Below are 18,991 nucleotides of genomic sequence, written 5' to 3' on the forward strand. Positions count from 1 at the left end.
TCCCCAGTAACTTATCCCATCCTTCCTCCCCTTTCAAACCTGAGCATTTTCCTGAATGAGAGAACAACTTGCTAGAACCAGCTGCTTGTCTTGTACACTTACCCGTCTGTGGTTATCTGTCCCCTAAGTGAGAGCAAAGAAGACACGAGAGCTACCTAGGTGGTTCTGGGTGTGGGTTCTAGGCCTCTCCTCAGGTAGTTAAATAAAGGGGGACAATGGTAATTGGCCTGAGACAATTACTCTCCACTAGCACTATGTGTTGTGTTTGTGTGTGTGCATGCATGTGCACGCACGCACCTGTCACCTGTGTTACAGAGAGCAGGATCACTACCTCTACCTCCCAACTCTACTGCAGTCACGCCCAGGACACCGTGTATCACCCGTCCTTCACAGAAAAGAACTGCCACATGAAGCCACTGTTTGACATGAGAATGTTACCCTCAAGGAGTCTAGCATGCATAAAACTCTAAGGAGTGACTGCCTAAGATTGATATGATGAAACTATAAAAGAAAGTTCAGTCCAAACTATTGTGGTTCTAATTCCTGAGATCACATTTTCATTTCACAGTGAGAAATGTTATCATATCAACTAAGAAATGGCAGTTCACCCTAATCCTGGTATTATAGCTAATGACTACAGTCTGCACGCACATCACAATTAGCCTCAACGTGGCTTTACAAGAAGTACATAGACATATAAATGCCCATGAAACTGAACCTCATCTGTTAAAGGAGTATTAGGCAAAAATTCCTGGTCATGGCTCCAATTTTTCTACAGTTAAAACTATTTCTAGAGGGGTTAGTGGATGGAGCAGCAGTTAAGTCACTGGACTCCCACATGGCCGACTGCAGTTCAAGTCTTGGACCTGGTGGCTTAAAATTCACACCAGACACCTGTGTGTGTGTACAAGTCCAAGATCCCAGGAGAAGAAATGCAACACAGCCACCACCCGCTGGGGGGTGCTTTCTCACTTTCCTTCTTACGGTCTCTCTCTCTCTCTCCCATGAGCACGTTTTTTTCAACCTCTTTGGAAAAAATATATATGTGTATATATAATATATATATGTGTGTGTGTGTATATATATATATATAGATACACATATACACACACACACATTTTTTTCTTCTAAAAATTCAAGGGGGCTCCATGAGCACAAAATCCTATTGTGCCAAGAGAATTTCCACTCTGCCTTTCACCTTTGGAAACTGAAATAGAACAAAACAATTGATAAATACAACCAGGGTTTCCTAATGCAGTCCAGAACTCCTGAAATTCCTTCCTATGGGACCAGCAATTGGCATAATGGCTATGTCGCTGGACTCCCATATAGTCAACTGCAGTTTGAGTCCCGGACCCAGAAGCTCAAACTCACGCTGGGCACATGTGCATGTGTGCCCAAGATCCCAAGCAGAGAATGGAGAAGGGATTGCGGCGTTTGCGGCGTGGCCATCCCCACCCCCAGGGGGGGTGTGATTTCTTGCTTTCTGTCTCTCTATCTCTCTCTGTCTTTCTGGTAAGCTCACACACCCTATAGCAAAAACCTCTCCCAAAAAAAAAATAAATTCCTTCCTATTCACCCTCTTCTGGGACCTCCAAAAATAATCAAGAGAGGCAGGCTTAGACCAAGTTCTTTCTGGTTCCAGCACCTCCAATAGCAATCAATGTAGATAGCCTCAGGGTTTGAGTGTATTTAGCCACAGCCTCAGCTCCCACCACTTAGAGGGACTTTCCCATCAGCACCAACTCAGATGACAAGGATCAGGGGCCTGCCATCAACTCCATGTAAAACCCTATATATTTCATAAGGATTAAACACCATTGCATCAGACTACTCCCTGTCGCTGCACAGGGACGTTCTTGGATAACATCTGAATGTTCTCACAAGAGTGGGTACATGCACACACGTGTATGTATGCATGTGTATTCATGCCCATATAGTGTGTGTATGTGCGTGTGTGTGTGTGTGTTGGTAGGGACAGATAAAAGATATTAGAGGGGAAGTGGAATAATACATGAACATGTTTTTTTAAAAAAGTGTTTAGGGGACCAGCAGTTAGCGTAATGCTATGTCGCTGGACTCCCATGTAGTCGACCACGGTTTGCGTCCTGGACTCGGTGGTTTAAAACTCACGCCGGGTGCATGTGCATGCGTGCCCAAGATCCTGAGAGGAAAACGGAGGAGAAGGGATTGCAGCATGACCATCCCCCCGGGGGGTGATTTCTTGCTTTCTGTCTCTCTGTCTGGCAAGCACACGCACCCTATAGGAAAAACCTCTCTCTCTCAAAAAAAAAAAAAAAATGTTTAGAACAGTACAAAGGGGTATAGAAAATTAAGTCCCCCTACTGTCCATCCCTCAAAGGTAATCACTGCTATCAGTTTTTTGTAAATTTTCCCAGAAATAGCATATACTGATATAAGCAGTATATGTACACATGTGCATGTGAGCATGTATTTACCCTTAAAAATAAAAACACAAATGAAAGCTCTTTTTCCTACTTAACCGTACAGCACAGAAACCATTCAATATCAGCACCTGTAAACGTCTTCATTTCTTTTCAAGGGTACTATAGCATCCCATCTCATCAATTTAACAACTTATCCGTTGCCTAGTGAGAGATGTTTAAGTCATTTCCAGCTTTTTGCTGGAATAATACTTCAATCATTGTATAGACGTGTCTTGTGGTATACATAAATCTCTAAGATAAATGCCTGAAAATAGAATTGCTAGATAATAGTCTAATAGATATTTTATCTTTTTTTCCCTTTCTAAAATTTCTTTTATGAGAGTAAGACAGAGAAAGACAAGTACACTCAAGAGGGTCCGACGTCTCAATCCCCTGACTCCCCTGCCTTTCCAGGCAGTCGGGATGGTAGACGTGCACACCTGTGTGTACAGGTCAACCGAGGAACTGAGCCCACAATCTTCTACATGAATACAGCTTCGCTCGAGCAGTTATGGCTGTGCCACTGAACTGGCCCTTCTCTACCTGTGACAGCTTTTGAAGCAGTCCTCTAGTAAAGAAGTACCAATTTGAGGGGGACTTCAAAAAGTTCATGGAAAATGGAATTAAAGTACAGTTTTATTTTGGTGCAAAAAAACTTTTGAAATCTATGCTTGGTTCTCTCAAAATACTCATTTTCCACCTGCTTACTCATGCCCTTTCCACATCCCAATCATGCATCTCATGGATCTCAGATTCCTTTAAACTGGCTTTTCTCCTACAATAAATAAGGTTGTACGCCATCTCAATAACAGCAACAAAACTAACACTTATTGAGCACTATGTGAGCACTATGTAAAATATGTTTATATTTATTATTCAATCTTCACTTTATCAATTTGGAAATTGAGCTTAACAGATTTTAAAAATTTGCTTGAGCTATAAGAGGGAGTCAGGATTCAAATCCAGGCAACCTGGGGCCAGTGTTTATATTCCCTGCCTCTCAGTCTAATATGTTTCAGAGCCCAGGTGTCAGCCTTTTGTGAAAAGTGCCTCTTTTTTCTACCGGACAACTGATTTTTTTTCTTGATTTTTAAGTATTCTTTGTATAAGATTATCTTAAATAGTTTTAGAAGACAGAGGGAAGAGATGCCACTCAAATGGCCAGCTCTGTGCCTCTTAAAAATGTGGTGAAAGGAGTCCCAAGAAATCAGAATATATACATGCCTGTAAGTAGGCAGATAAATTTAAAGAAAATCCTAGAATATGACCAATATAGTGTCAGTCTTCAAAATTTTAAGTTTTACGATGATATAGAATTAGTCAAAAATATAAGAATCTCTACCTTTAAATGTACATGATGATGAGGGTGGCTGAATCCCACATGGCCCATTGTGTGATCTAAATCTTGGACCCAGTGACTTGAAAAACATGCCAGCACATATGCATGCATGCCCAAAATCCCAAAAGGAGATATGGAAAAGAAGGGATTGCAAGGTGGTCATTCTCCCCACCCCCATGGAGATGCTTTCTCTTTCTCTCTCCCCCTATCCCTCTGAGCCCTGTACGTTCTAGCAAAAGCTTAAATAAATATTTTTGAAATTACAACATAGGACCAGCTGGTGGCGTGGTAGTTAAGATGGCTGGATCCTACATAACCAACCACATGGCTTGAGTGCCAAGACCCAGAGCCTTGAAAAACACACCAGGCACAAGTGTGTGTACACATGCCCAAAGTTCTGAAAGGAGGGAGAAAGGGAGGGCCAGGAATTACAGCATAACCATTCCTCATGGGGGCACGGGACAGGATAAAATAAAGCTTTAGTAATTTAGCAATGAGTAAACTCGGTTCATATAATAAACCATAAAAGTTAGCCTGATCTAGTAGTAGATTACCAAACCCTTAGGGCAGAGTTGCCTGTACTTGATTCATGATTTTACGATTCATAATTATACCTTTGTCAGGAAGTTGTATGGTTTTGAATGGTACTACCCCTTTGTATTGTACATTTTTTTTAACTTGCTAGAGGGTATGTATGCTTGCCAGAGAGAGAAGCTACTTCTCCAAAGACTTGTAATTTATGAGTCAATATAAAACATAACTCACATCTCTTACATGCAGAGCCATCATAAAAGAAGAAATCACCACCAAGTCTTGGCATGGTGGAAAGGACAGTGTCCTGAGGCTTGTGCTTTAGTTGTAGGTTTACCTTTCATTAGTCAGCATGACATCCACTTACCTTTTCCTGCCTGAGTTTCCCAAAAGTCTGTCCCACTTCTAAAAATGTGTAAGTTTACATTCAAGATGGAATGAAGAAGCTACGGGAGGGACCAGCAGATGCCATGATGGTATATATGTCACTGGACCCCAATGTAGTCAACCACAGTTCAAGTCCCAGATCCAGCAACATGAAACACACTTGAAACACACTGGACATGAGTGTGTGCATGCCCCAAATCCCAAGAGGAGAATGGAGGAGAAGGGTTTGCAGTATGGTCATCCCCCCAGAAGGGGTGATTTCTTTCTATCTCTGTCTCTCTGGCGAGCGCATATACTCTATAGCAAAAAATATATCAAAAAAAAAAAAAAAAAAAAAAAAAGCTATGGGAGATTTCGTGAACGCATGAGAACTCAGAGAACAACACGGGCAGCAACATCGGCCCAGCAAGTACTATTTTTCCTCCAAGGACCAGCAGATGTCATAATGATTACGTCGCTGGACTCCCACGTAGTTGACTACAGTTTGAGCCTAGGCCCAGTGGCTTAAAACTCATGCTGGGCACATGTGTGTGTGTGTGTGTGTGTGTGTGTGCCCAAAATTCCAAGAGGAGAATGTATGAGATGGGATTTTGGTGTGGCCATTCCCCTGGGAGAGTTTTCTCACTTTCTCTGTCACTCCAGTGAGCAAATGTGCCCTATAACAAAAAAACAAACAAAAAATATTCTAAAAAAATAAATAAAAATAATTTCTCCTAGCAATGCAATAGGCAAAGCAAATGAAGAGCAAGACACAAACAATTATCAGGAACCTGCCCTGCCGAGATAGTGTCCGACATCTTCACATGTATCTTATCACATAATCTTCACAATAACCTTGTTCCCAAGAGACTATAATCCATTTTTAGCAGATGTAGAATGTAGCTCAGAGGTGAAATGATTTGCTAATAACATACAACAGTAAGTTGTGCAGTCAGGATTCAACCCCCACCCTTCCTATTCTCCTTACAGAGAACACCAGCCCTGGCCCTTCAATGGCTAACCTTCTCCAACATTACTTCCTTTTGCCTTAATCTTGTCTCATAAATGTGTACCAATATCTTTTTTCAAATTGCTTCAGTGTATTAAAAAAAAAAAAAAAAAAGCATTCCAGGGGTCAGCAGGTGACATGATGGTTAAGGGGGCTGGACTCCCACATGGCTGATCGTGATTTGAGTCCTGGACCTGGAAGCTTGCTTTCTCACCTTTCTCACCTTCCTTCTCTCTCTCTCACTCTGTCCCTCTCTGGCCAAGATAAAATAAACAAATAAATAATAAAGCTAAATAAAATAATTCTTTAAAAAAAAAAAAAACAACAACTTTCTGAGACCAGCAGTTAGCATAATAGCTATGTCGCTGGATTCCCGTGTAGTCGACCGAGGTTCAAGTCCTGGACCTGGTGGCTTAAACTTACGCCAGATGAGTGTGCGTGTGTGCCCAAGATCCCGAGAGGAGAATGGAGGAGAAGGGATTGCGGCGTGGCCATTCTCCCTGTGGGGGTGATTTCTCATTTTCTGTCTCTCTGTCTCTCTCTGTCTTTCTGGTGAGTGCACACGCCCTATAGCAAAAAAAAAAAAAAACTTTCCCAAAATGCCTCTGCCTAGATTGGCCTGGTTAAACCTCATACCTCGTGAACGTCATTCGTTCCTTCACTCTTCCTACAACCATGGGGAAGCAGGCCCTGAGGACCTCATGTGACCTCTCTCCTCAGGGAGCTCACAACAGTACAGGTACATCCTTAGGCAACAGACTGCTAAAGTACCAAGTGTACCTTCACTACAGTTTACTTGACCTGAGTAGCAGATCACATTAATTCGTACCCTCAGAATCCAGATGTGGCCAACCATGGTTGGATTCCCAGAACTCGCTTTCTCACTTTCCCTCTCTCCCTCTCTCTGGTCAAATTAAAAAATAATAATAATAAATTAAATTAAATGATTCTTAAAACAAACCAACAACAACAACAAAAAAAACCCAGCATGTGCTATATGTTCCATAAAAAAAAAAAAAACAGAAAAGGGTCTTTAACTTGGATGGATGGCACTGTACCTCAGAGAGCTTGTGGCATGGGGATTATTTTATTTTACCCTCTGAAAGCAAAGTCAGTCAGAAGGACAAACATGGACCGTCCAATTTTAGAAACCTACATTTAGGACATGAGGACTGAAGAAGTAATGTAACAACCAATCTTTGGATCTCTCTAAGAGCACATTTATTTTACCTTCCCCTAGGAACTAAGTATTAAGGAGAAGGTGAAGAAAGATTTTTATTCTACTGACTTAGCAAATTTAAATATGTTTACAGAGTCTGAAAAACAACAGGAAATAGGAAGAAATAGTACAGAAAGTTTGGTTTGGTGTGAAATAATGGTCCCAGTATTAAACTAGAGTTGATCTGTAAGTATGTGGCATCTGCACAGACCTCAACACCCCACCCCCTATTCTAACCAGAATGGATTTGGCACAAGGAGAGAAGGACTTTTACCTCTGAACTTGTCTTCTGCTGACCTAAAAGTTTTCTGAGGAAAAGAGGCCAGAATAAAGCAAGCAGCCTTCAGAATGGTTAGGATCGAGATTCTGACTTCTGATGTCATTTTGGAGTGTGAGGTGAGTTTGTATCAATTTTTATGGTGAAAGCTGATTCTCAGAGGAAACCAGGACTGTCAAGCTGCAACAACACATCTGAATTGGCTCATAGGTGTTTCAGCATAGTAGCTACAGCTAGGTTTAGAACATCTAAAATAGCAACGTCAAATAGACAAAATGGTATTTTTTCAAAACAATGATCTATTTTTCATTTTTATTATTTTCAATTTGTTATAGGGCACACACACTCAACAGAGAAAGGGAAAGTGAGAAAGCAAGCTGCTAGGTCCCGGACTTGAACTGCAGTCAACCATGTGGGAGTCTAGCACCTTCACCACATCACCTGCTGGCCCCAAAATGGTATTTTTTAATTACAAAAAACTTAAAGCACTTACATGTACAATGAAGATTCCTCATAAAATTTATCTATCTTCACAAATTGGATGGGTGACCATTTTAATTATCAGTTTAAGTTGCTAAGCTGCCTTACATAGAAATTTATTTATAGCTAATGAGCTATTGATAAAATCTAAGATGTCTCACAAAAATGGTGCCATGGTGCCACAAGCAGGCAGAACTACTGTGTGATGTTGGGGCCATAAAAGAGACTCTGGGTTTAGATCCCAGGCCAACCCAAGCACACCTGTGATGCTGACTGGAAGCCTAGAGGCAGGAATCATAACATAGCGAGACACTGTCAGGGGTACCAGTGTCTCCCTGTTTGTCTCTGTACCTCTCATGAAAAAAAGAAACATTAGGGACCAGCAGATGGCATAATGGTTACATCTCTGGACGTAATTGACCATGGTTCAAGTCCCGGACCTGGCAGCTTAAAATACACACTGGCTCTGTGTGCATGTTTGCCCAGAATCCTAGGAGAAGGGACTAGGGCATGGCCATTCTTCCTGGGGGGGGTGATTTCTCGCTATCTTTCTGTGTCTCTGAAGAGCGCATTTCTCTCTCCGAAACAAAACAAACAAAGAAATTATGAAAATTACTACAGTATGATAATAGAAACAAAATAACAGCATATATTAATTCTTCCTCTGCAGTGACCCCAGATACCAAGAATGATGGGAACATGATAAAGAACAAAACAATCAAGGTCCTTGCCTCTAAGGAGCTGAAGGTCTAATAGAAAGTCAGATCCTAAGTAAACGGAGACCTAGAATGCAAACAGAACTGGAATAATTAAACAAACAACTGGATATGACATGTGAGAGTATAGTCCATGGGATACATGCTGATGTGTTCAATAGTAAAAAAAAAATTATTTGCATAAGTGACAACTATATAAAAATTATATATCCCACAAAACTGTTACAGGAAGTCCCAAAAGCTGATTTTTCAATATTCTAACATATGATGAAATATAAGCATCTCCTCAGGGGAGATCCTACAAAATTCTTCATAGCCTTCTTCCTTTTTGCCAAAGAAGTTCCCATTTAAGCACAAAAGATGTAGGGGTGTGACCATTTTGTCTCATTTTTAAATATATTATATTTCAATTCAAGGAAAGCTTTCAAATGAGAAAGTAGGGTTCGGAGTAAATGTTTTGGTGTACTTACTGTCATCCACCCATGCTATAACAAAAACGGCTCAATAAACCTTTCAAATTATAGAATAGCCAGATGTTACACTTATTTCTTCTATACTTTGATGGGCTTTTGAGACCTCTGATTTAGGTACCAATTGTATTTCTCAGATCCAGATAACTCTATGATAGAATCAGTCTCAAAAAATGCAAAGTAAAAAGGGGCCGGCAGGTGGCGTGGAGGTTAAGGGTGCTGGACTTCCACATGGCCAACCATAGCTTCAGTTCCGGACCTGGCGGCTTACTTTCTCTTTCTTTCTTTCCCTGTCTCTCTCAGGTCAAATTTAAAATAAATGAATGAATAACTAATTCTTTTTAAAAAAATTAAAATAAAAATACACCTTAAAACCATTTTACCCATTCCATGGGATAAGGGCTGAAAAGCAGCAGCAGAAGTTTCTAAGATCTGCCTAGACACCAGCGCTGTTACCCCCACCCCCAGCTGCTAGAATAGCTGTCATCCACTTCTGAAGCTCACAGTACTACAAGAATGAAGGAGAAAGAATGTCCTGAATCCTTTACAAATTCCACAAGACTAAGGGGACTGAATGAAGCCTTCTCCAAAACTGTCTGTCTTCCTTCTTAAAGATGGAGCTGAAGCTACCTGTATAAGTGACCAAAGATAATCTTCCTACCTTCATTTAAACAGCACTATAACTGCTGTTTTAGAATTTCCTAACTCCAGTTCTAACTACCCTTTGCCTCATTAGTTTAGTTCAAATTCATCACTCATTTAAGAGGAAAATGTAAAGTCCTACAACTGTCATTTCCCTACAGCCAGTGAGTTATTTGCCTTGAAGCACAATTTCAAATAGCGGCCTCTGGAAGGGTTTCTTCAACTTCATCATCCGAAGGACTGCATTCATTTCATTGCATAGAAGCTATAGGCAGTTCTAGGACACAGGGATTCTGACGGCACATTGTTATTGAAGAAATAATACCACTGAAGCCATGTGCTCAGGTTACAAAAGCAAAATACGCAAGTGGCAATATTACCAGCAAAAATAATAACAGTAGCAATACCATAGCCAGGGTTGTGAGGCTAACAGTGACCTTATAAAAGTATTGCTTTTATGGGACATTCCTGTTTTCAAGGAAAGAAATCTCAAGGATTAGAAATAATACACGTTTTCCTACAGTTTTATTCTCTGTTGCACCAAACATATGGATGTCACAAAATAGACCAAATAAAAACAGATGAGGATACTCAAATACTTCATTCTATATTTCTAATGAGCTCAATGCTGGGATGAAGAGGTCAAGTTCAAACTATTTATGGTTTCATGAACCTTTCTTATATGGGTCTCCTAAAAGAGATTTCATCTGCTAGTCTCAGGTTATACAAAAAAATCAACTATACCCTCCAATAACCTAAAGTCAAACCAAAATTCCAGCGATGAAATGGACAGGCAGTCTCACTCTATTCATTCAATAAATGTTTACTGAATGCCCTTAGGTAAACAGGACACAGAGCCAACACAACTCCCTGCCTCCCATAGAACTTACGTGGGGCGGAAGGATTTAGACACATAAATGGATTCTCACAACAATGTGGCCTATGGAAGCATCAGAACTGGGAAGTATGTTTCAACTAACCAAGAGAAGGGGGCACCTGCAACAGCAAGCGAGCACATGGGCCAGCTAGACATCTAGTAGATGTCTGAGCTAGCAGAAAGCTAGCAGGGCTAGAGCCTAACAGCTCAGGCTTCCTCCTAAGAGTAACCTGTATCGCTCAAGGGTCTTACGCAGGGATGTGGCATGAACAGGTGTCAGTCTGAAAGGTTCCTTTGGCTGAACATAGACACTAAACAGAGATGAGGAAGGAAAGCTCAGAGCGAGTCTACTGAGGCTATCTACGGTCAGCAAAGAACGAACAGATGCCTATACCAGAGAAATGGAGACCACTGGACAACGGGGAGAACCAGGGGGCCTCTGTGATCGACCAACTAGGAGAGGAGCCGGTAATGGAAAGGGAAAGGCAGAGCCAAGGATCACATGAGACACTCCGCTTGAGTGAGGGAACAACTGTACTGCCACAGAAGATGACAGGAGACAGAACCCAGCAGGGTCAGGGGGATGAGCTCTACTCTGGTCGTTTACAATTTAGGCAACCTCTGGGCTATCAGAGGACGTGACCTGAAAGGCGAACTGACAAACCTGAAGCAAAAGGAGACCTAGATTGGAGATTTGGAAATGCGACATGAGGTCATCAAGAGTGTATGGAGTAAGAGGAGCAGAGGAAATTGGACTGACCTCTAAGAAACTCCAGCAGCACACGGACAGAAGGGACTGTAAATGAACAGCACAGGAGGAAAACCAGGAGAGCACCATGTCATGGAAGCATAGGGACAAGACTGTCACAAGCGGGAGGCATATTAGTGTCAAATACTGCTGAGAGATCAAAGAAGCTAAGGGCTGAGACTTGTCCATTGGACTTAACAAGGTGAATTATTGGTGACCTTAATAAGAAGGGTTTCAGTGAGGCTGTGGGTGGACGAAGCCACATTGCAACAAGGCTGATGAGTGTGTGAAAGGTGGAGGAGAGGAAACTGGGTATAAACAACTTCTGACAGTGAAGGAAAAAGAGGAATCGGGGAGCACTTGTACATGAGATGGAGTTGAGACAGAGACAGGTTTTTTTTTTTGTCAACCTTTTCATTTTCAACATATTAGAGACCTATGTTTAAATGGAAGGAGCCAACAGAAAGATCAAAGACAGAAGAGAAGATATAATAAGTACAGGAAGTTCTCGAGGAAGTAGCAGCGAATGGGATCCAAAGCAGAGATGCAGAAGCTAGAGAAAGGGGAAAGTCTGCCGAGACAACCTAAGGAGAAAAGGATGGCTATGGATGACAGTTGAATTTAAAGGTTGGGGAACCAGATGTAGTTTATTCTTTCATATTTATTCTTTCTTCCTTTTACTATTTTTTTAGAATTAATTTTATTATCATCATTATTATTTTAATTTGCTATAGGGCACATACGCTCACCAGAGACAAAGATAGAGAGAGAGAAAAAGTGAAAATACAACCTGCTAGGTCCAGGACTCGAACCACAGTCAGTCATGTGTGAGTCCAATACCTTAACCACCATGCCACCTGCTAACCCCTTTCTTTTTCTTTTTTTAATTTGCCAAAGGGAGCATGCACTCATCAGAGAGGCAGAAAGAGAAAGTGAGAGGTCCTCCCCATGAGGGATGGTCATACCACAATACTTTCTCCATTTCGTCTTCCTTTTGAAATTTTGGGTGTGCATGCACACACTTCTGGGTGTTTAACACCCAGTTCCAGGAATCGAGCCATGTAGTCAGTCATGTGGTATCCAGCTACATTAACCACCATGCCACCAGCTGGCCTAGAGGCATATTCTCTCTCTCTCTCCACTAAGTATCTGCTAAGTAAGTCTGCATTTTACATGTCCACCAGAAAATTATGGGGATTCCAATTTCTCCATATCCTCACCAGCATTTATAACTGTCTTTTTCATTATAGCCACCAGAGAGAATGGGGACCAAGGAAATCCAACCAGATGGTAAAACCACTCCACGGGAAGTTAGACACCATGTCTCTAAAGGTATCCATCTGATCTCCTATAAGATTTTCTTTTCCAGGAAAGATTTTTTTTCCCTTAGGTTATTGCCACAGGGCACATCCAGAAAGTGAGAAACCAGTTCCCCGCCCCCCCAGGAGGGATAGCCACACCACAATCCCTTCTCCTCTTGGGATTTTGGGCACACACACATATGCACACGGCATGTTTTTCAACCCAGTGGCTCCAGGACTGCAGAGCTGGCCATGTGGGATCCAGTGCCTTGATCACCACACTACCTGTTGGGCCCATCTCCAGGAAAGACTTTTTAAAAATCAAAAAGGAAAGAAAAAAAGCTGGTCTAACCAGAACTGGAATATGAAGTTGCTCAGAGGATTTTCCCATTTAAAGGCAACTGAGAAAAGTGCTTCTAAAATAATCCAATTTGTTTGTTTGAAGTCCTGAAATATACAGTTACGGGTTGGCTTAAGATTCTCTCCAACTACCTTTGAAAACAAGGCATCTGTCATACATGTTCACTGCAGATCTTTCTTACTGTATGGACATATAATTACAAACATGTTGCTAACCTCATTAAATGGCAAACGATTGGGCTGTTGGAAAGTCCTGGCATATTTTTCTGTTTCTATGTAAAAATGCGTCATGGCTTTTCCGACAACCCAGCCCACTATTACAAAAGAAAAATCACACACCTGTCATTACAATAGGTAATTCCTTTAAAACACTTCAGATGAGCATCACCAAGTGTTAACTTACAACTGATAATGATAAATACATATAAAAGGAATAATTACAAAAAAGAGAATGATTTTTCTTTTATTTAACAAGTTACCTTGTAAAGTATGAGATACAGAGTCATACATGGTTCAATTTAACTAATTCAATAAACACATCCCTATGTGATATGAAGATTTAAACTAAACTAATTTAGGGATTTAAAGTATATGCTGACCACAATTTGGTACTCAGGGTTCACATCTTGGGGCTAACTTAGATGTGACCCAGAATTATATCAAGAGTTTTAGGAACCAATAGTGTTTGTTGTTGTTTCAGTTATCTAATGCTGACTGGCATACCATCCCAAAATTCAGTGGCTTAAAAACCACAGCAATGGGGCTGGCAGGTGGTACAGTGGTTAAGGGCACTAGACTCCCACATCGTTCGAGTCCCAGCCCTGGCAGCTTGCTTTCTCACTTTTCTCTCTCTCTCTGTCCCTCTCTGGTCAAATTAAAGTAAATGAATAAAGTTAAATTTAAAAATTCTTAGAAAAACAATAGCATTGTATTATTTCTTTAGATCCTGAATTTGAGTGCACCCAGTGCGGTTACTCGTGAGCTCATCGGTACCGAGTGCTCGCTAGAACTGAAACAACCCCCTTTCTCCTGTCTGGGACAGTCCAAGTGGTCTCTCTTTCTCCACTTAGTTGAGCCCAAGCTTCTACAAACACAGACTGGTTTCCAAGAGAGGGAAAGCTAAAGCTGCCGTGTCTGTTAAGGACTCTGCCCAGAATTGGTACAGTATCATTACTGCCTATTGGTCAAAACAAGGGGCCGGTCTAGATTCACAGGGAGCAGAAACAGACTCCATGTCTCGATGACAGGACGTCAAGCACAGGGATGGGAAGAATTACTGGCAGTCATTGTTGGAAACAGTCTATCATAGCTGTAAACAATACTACTAGATGCTTCGACTACACCACTTGAGGTCAGGATTGAAGCGCTTCAGAGGGGCTAGAATACTTTCAAAATTAGAACTTTCTCTTCTGCATCACAAAGAATACCTTGACAAAGAACTGCCCCTGTGGAATGCTAATCTCAGAAAAGCCATGTTACCTTCTTTTCTAGACTTGTAGGAAAGACAGATACCATCCTTCAAGAATGGTCTGGGGTTCACCTGATGGTTAAGGCACTGAACTCCCACATGGCTGACTGCAGTTCAAGTCCTAGACCTGGCTGCTTGAAACTCACACCAGGCGCTTGTGTTTGCATGCCCAATATTCCAAGAGGAGAATGGAAGAGAAGGGACTTCAGTGCGGTCATCCCCCCCCAGGGAATGATTTCTTGCTTTCTGTCTCTCTGTCTCTCCAGTGAGCACAGGCTCCCTATAGCAAAAATCTCTAAACACACACACACACATACACACAACAAAAGGGATGGTCTGCATAGTCTTCCCGGGATTAGATTCATCACTTCCTTAAGTCATTGCACATCTTACTATTGTGTTATCGTTCATTCATGAAAATGATCATTTCTAAAAGTGTATCCAACACTCAAAAATACAGAGACAGCACCCCCCCTTTTTTTGTATAGGGCGTGTGCCTCACTGGAGAGACAAGAGAGAGACAGAAAGCAAGGAATCACCCCTAAGGGAGGGTGGCCACGCCAGTCCTTTCTCCTCCATTCCCAAAACCATTCCCAAACCACAGTCAACTACATGGGAGTCCAGCAATGTAATCATTATGCCATCTCCTGATCCCAAGATATCTCTATTTGAATGTTTGGTATCAAACTATCTAAACTCAAGAATCAAACAGATTTGAATAGGTTCATCATTACCAAAATTATTGCTACTGGCTTTCCTAAACTCAAAAATGAGCTAGAATTGGATACCATAGTATTCCTTAAAATCTGAAATCTCAAGTATCTACACTCAGAAACCCTATAAATTTGTATAGCTAAAAGTACTTACACCCTGGGGTCCAGCAGGTGGTGTGGTGGTTAAGGGTGCTGAACTTCCACATGACCAACTGCGGTTCGAGTCCCGGACCTGGCAGCTTGCTTTCTCACTTTCTCCCCCCACCCTCACTTTGGTCAAATTAAATAAAGTTAAATAAACTAATTCTTAAAAAAAAAAGTACTTATACCTCAAAATATTAGTTATTATTCTTAAATAGTATAATTACAGTGCATATACATTCCTCTTTGTATTTTCCAAGTTTTCTTTCGTATTTTGCTTGCAGAACTTTTCTAAGTTTATAGTGTAAAGTAAATGTACTTAGCTTTGTTTTTTTTCGGGGGGGGGGTATTTTATTTATTTATTTATTTGCTATAGGGTGTGTGCGCTCACCAGAGAGACAGAAATCTAGAAATCACCGCCCAAGGGGGGATGGCCACGCTGAGATCCCTTTTTCTCCATTCTCCTCTTGGGATCTTGGGCACGCACATACACGTACCTGGCAAGAGTTTAAGCCACCAGGTCCGGAACCCAAACCATGCTCAGCTCCATGGGAGTCCAGTAGTAGCCATTACCAGCTATCTGCTGGTTCCCCCAGCGTGCTTTTCAAACCATCAGGTCCAGGACTCGAATCATGCAATCAGCCATGTGGGATCTACCTTAACCACCACACCACCAGCTAGCCCAGAATTTTTTAATTAAATGCATATTGTGGGTCAAATACATAACTGACTTAGACAGTCATCCAAAAAACTGATCTTCTCTAGGAAGTCTACTCTAGTTTAATTCAGTCAACATTCATCACACCCCTCATGTGTGTTCTTCAACACATACACATAATATATAACATATTTCTTTTTTTTTAAACCATAGAATAATTTTTAAATCTGTCCTAATGCCTTGTCTGGACTTAAAACCCCTTAAGGGCCCACCCTTGTTTACTATCATTTTCCTAATAAGGGCCTTTCACTTTTTTTATAGTTCCACCTGCCCACAATGACTCTCAGGTAAAGGTCAGTCTCAGACTTCCCAGCTACTTACTATTAAGATGGAACCAAAGTTTGCTGAAACACACAGATGCTCTTTAAAAATCTAAAATAATTTGGGGACCAGATATGGCCAACCACAGTTCAAGTCCCAGACCTGGCAGCTTCCTTGCTCATGGCCAACCACTTTCTCTTTCTCTTTCTCTTTCTCTTTCTCTCTCTGTCTCGAGTGCATGTGCCCTACAAATTTTAAGTAATTTTAAGTAATTATTATTAATAAAACTAAATGATTCTTTTAGAAAAAAATTTAATATGCTTCCTCTTCAACAGAAACAGACTAGAGGGTAGAAGTCAAAAGACTTGTCTACAAGCATTAATAAACAGACTGGTATTCACACAATGGAGTAAATGGATTAAAATCCATCCCACAGATGAACTGCTATATTAATAGAATCTAAATATACAGTTGCATACTGAACCCTGAAAGCAGTTCAAAGGGTTTAAATCCACCCACTGCTCACTTCCATTGGATACTCTAAAGTTTAAAGTACACCATACACTACTTGTCCGGATTCACGCATTTTTCCATTCCTCCTGGAAAAATATACCGTGATGTTTTGATATTAGCCAACAATACACGCCAGTTTCATGAGCTCAGATTTTGCCCTCTAAGAGCTTTAATACCTGGGAAGAAAAAAAAGAAAAAGAATAGGGCGAAGGCAAATAAGGCCATGAATTTGGTTGTTTAAAAGCATTATTACAAGACTGCTTTACAAAATTGCAGTCCCCAGCTGTATGCAAACAGTTCTGCAGCAAATGCTTTAGAATGTCACACAAATAAGAACGGGAAGCCACTTTCGAGAGCAGAACAGAGCGTGCCTCAGTGGTACTCTCAATACGGCCGGTATTTACCAAAGGCAGGACAAGGGAAACGTCACCCCTGGATCAAAGTGCCCCTTAAGAAATCCCTTCTCCCTCTGTGGATTCTGTGTCGGTGGGGAAAGGGAGGCAGTGAAGGATAGGGTTGGTGACACAAACACCCTCGGGAGGCGAAGACGATGATGCTGAGATCTTGGCAAGGGCGGAGTGAGGATGGGAAGAATGGGAGGGAAGGTCTCCTCTCGGGAAAGCGGCGCCCAGAGCAGAGACGGGTTTCGGCTACGAGCAAAACCGAGTCCAAGCAGTTCGAATCAGGCAGGAGCAGGGAAAACTTTCCTCGCCTCTCCCCACCCTTCCCTGCTCTTCCTTGCAGGAGCAAACGTCGGGGAGCTGCTGTTGCTGGACTCTCATGTAGTTGACCACAGTTCAAGTCCCGGACCCAGTGGCTTAAACTCACACCAGGCATGTGTGTGTGCCTGTCCAAGATCATGAGAGGAGAATGGAAGAGAAGGGGTCACGGCGTGTCGCGGGCCAGAGAAGCAGGAGCGAGCGGTGGCACCGGCGAAGGGGAGGAGCGCCAGGCCGAGCGAGGGCGCCGGGCCCGCCGGTCACGTGGCCCGGACCGCCCTCTCCGCCCCACGTGACCCGTGCTGCGCACACCGCGATCGCTAGCCCCCGATCCGCCCGGTGGCCCCAAAGTGGAGCCTGCGCCTCGGGCCCGCGGCCCCGGCCCTCTCTGGGAGCCGACTGCTACCCGAGGCGCTGCCGGGGATCGCGGCGGGGCGTGCTGCCCGCTGTCTGCTGTTCCGCTTTGTCTCCCTGGGGCACCGGGGACTCCAGCTCCTGCTGCTCTCGCCAGGCTGGCTCCGCGGTGTGGAGGGCGGGCCTCCCATCCCGAGAGATCCAGGACGGAAACGACCGGAAAGCCACGCTCCCCACCCACTCCAGGGCGCGCCTGGCCCACAGGCACTCCCCAGGTGGTGCTCTGGGACGAAGGGCGCGGAGAGAGGCTCATTTGTTGGACCCCGGGGTGTATCCGTCCCTCCCCACCCCGCTCCTCCTGTTGAAAGAACTTAAGGCAGGCCAGGGGACTGGGTGGGTGACAACGGACCAAGATAAGGTAGAGGGGGTGAGACCCAGCGTCCAGTAATGGCAGGAAGGCAGAGGTACCTCGATGGTTGGAGGGAATCAAAGAGAGCGTCTGACCCGTCGCATTTCTTTATTATAAATAAGGAAACTGGCCGGAGGAGGGGCTTCTTCCTGCGGCTCCAACTGTTGCCTGTTGAGCCCATAATCATCTTTATAAAGATGTACGGCTCCCTGAGAACTCCTGTAGGCTCTCCAGAAGAAGGTCCAAACTTCTCGGGCAGCGTTCCAAGCAGTCTTGTTCACATTTACCTTTGCCATTGCGCTCCCGTGAAAAAAACAGAAAAACATTTCATTTTCTACAAACAACCCTGCCCAGTTATTAAAAGAAACCTACTTTTCCTCAACTGCCGCATTTCTGACTGTAGACAATTTGTTTTCCTTGACTAATTTTTCCTTGACTAATTTTCTTTGGATTACTCAACTTTTCCCCTCAACTGCTTTACTCCTCCTTGCGTTTGTGCCTTCTTTTACCTCTATTCGAAATGACCTGACTTGCTACCCCTTCCTCCCAGAGCCAGAGCCAGAGCCAGATAGGAAACACTTTATTCAGAAATTATTGCAGAATTGAGCCCGGTTCTCGATGTATTCTGAGCTCTCTTTCCTCTGTTGCAATAGCTTCTAAAGAAAATGTGATTTTATTGTCCGGCTTTGATTCTATCAATCTCCAAAGTACACGTCAATCTCCTACTCATCTCAAGATCCAGGTCAAATACCACCTACTCCTAATTGTCTTCCTTCAGTGCATCCTCCTCCCTGATTCACCGACTTGAGCAATTGAGGTTCATTCTTACAGTGTCAGCTGCACCTTCTTTCCTGATTTCCAGAACACTCCACATATTCTGCCACATACATCTCACATTGCCTGGAAATGCGCT

General features: G+C 42.7%; 1 protein-coding gene across 2 annotated transcripts in view; it reads right to left on the reverse strand.

The window, feature by feature from the left end:
• RCBTB1 (RCC1 and BTB domain containing protein 1) overlaps positions 1–17,845 on the reverse strand; it is a 62,796-nt gene extending 44,951 nt beyond the window's left edge. The window contains exon 1 of one of the 2 annotated variants that reach the window (XM_006140512.3): positions 17,722–17,845. The gene's annotated coding sequence lies outside the window, so the exon portion shown is untranslated. The remainder of the gene's footprint in view (positions 1–17,721) is intronic. The other variant, XM_006140513.3, reaches the window with a different exon arrangement.
• Positions 17,846–18,991: the final 1,146 nt, after the last annotated feature.

Source organism: Tupaia chinensis, unplaced genomic scaffold (genome assembly GCF_000334495.1).
Source record: "Tupaia chinensis unplaced genomic scaffold, TupChi_1.0 Scaffold000037_20, whole genome shotgun sequence".
In the NCBI taxonomy this organism is placed as follows: Eukaryota; Metazoa; Chordata; class Mammalia; order Scandentia; family Tupaiidae; genus Tupaia; species Tupaia belangeri.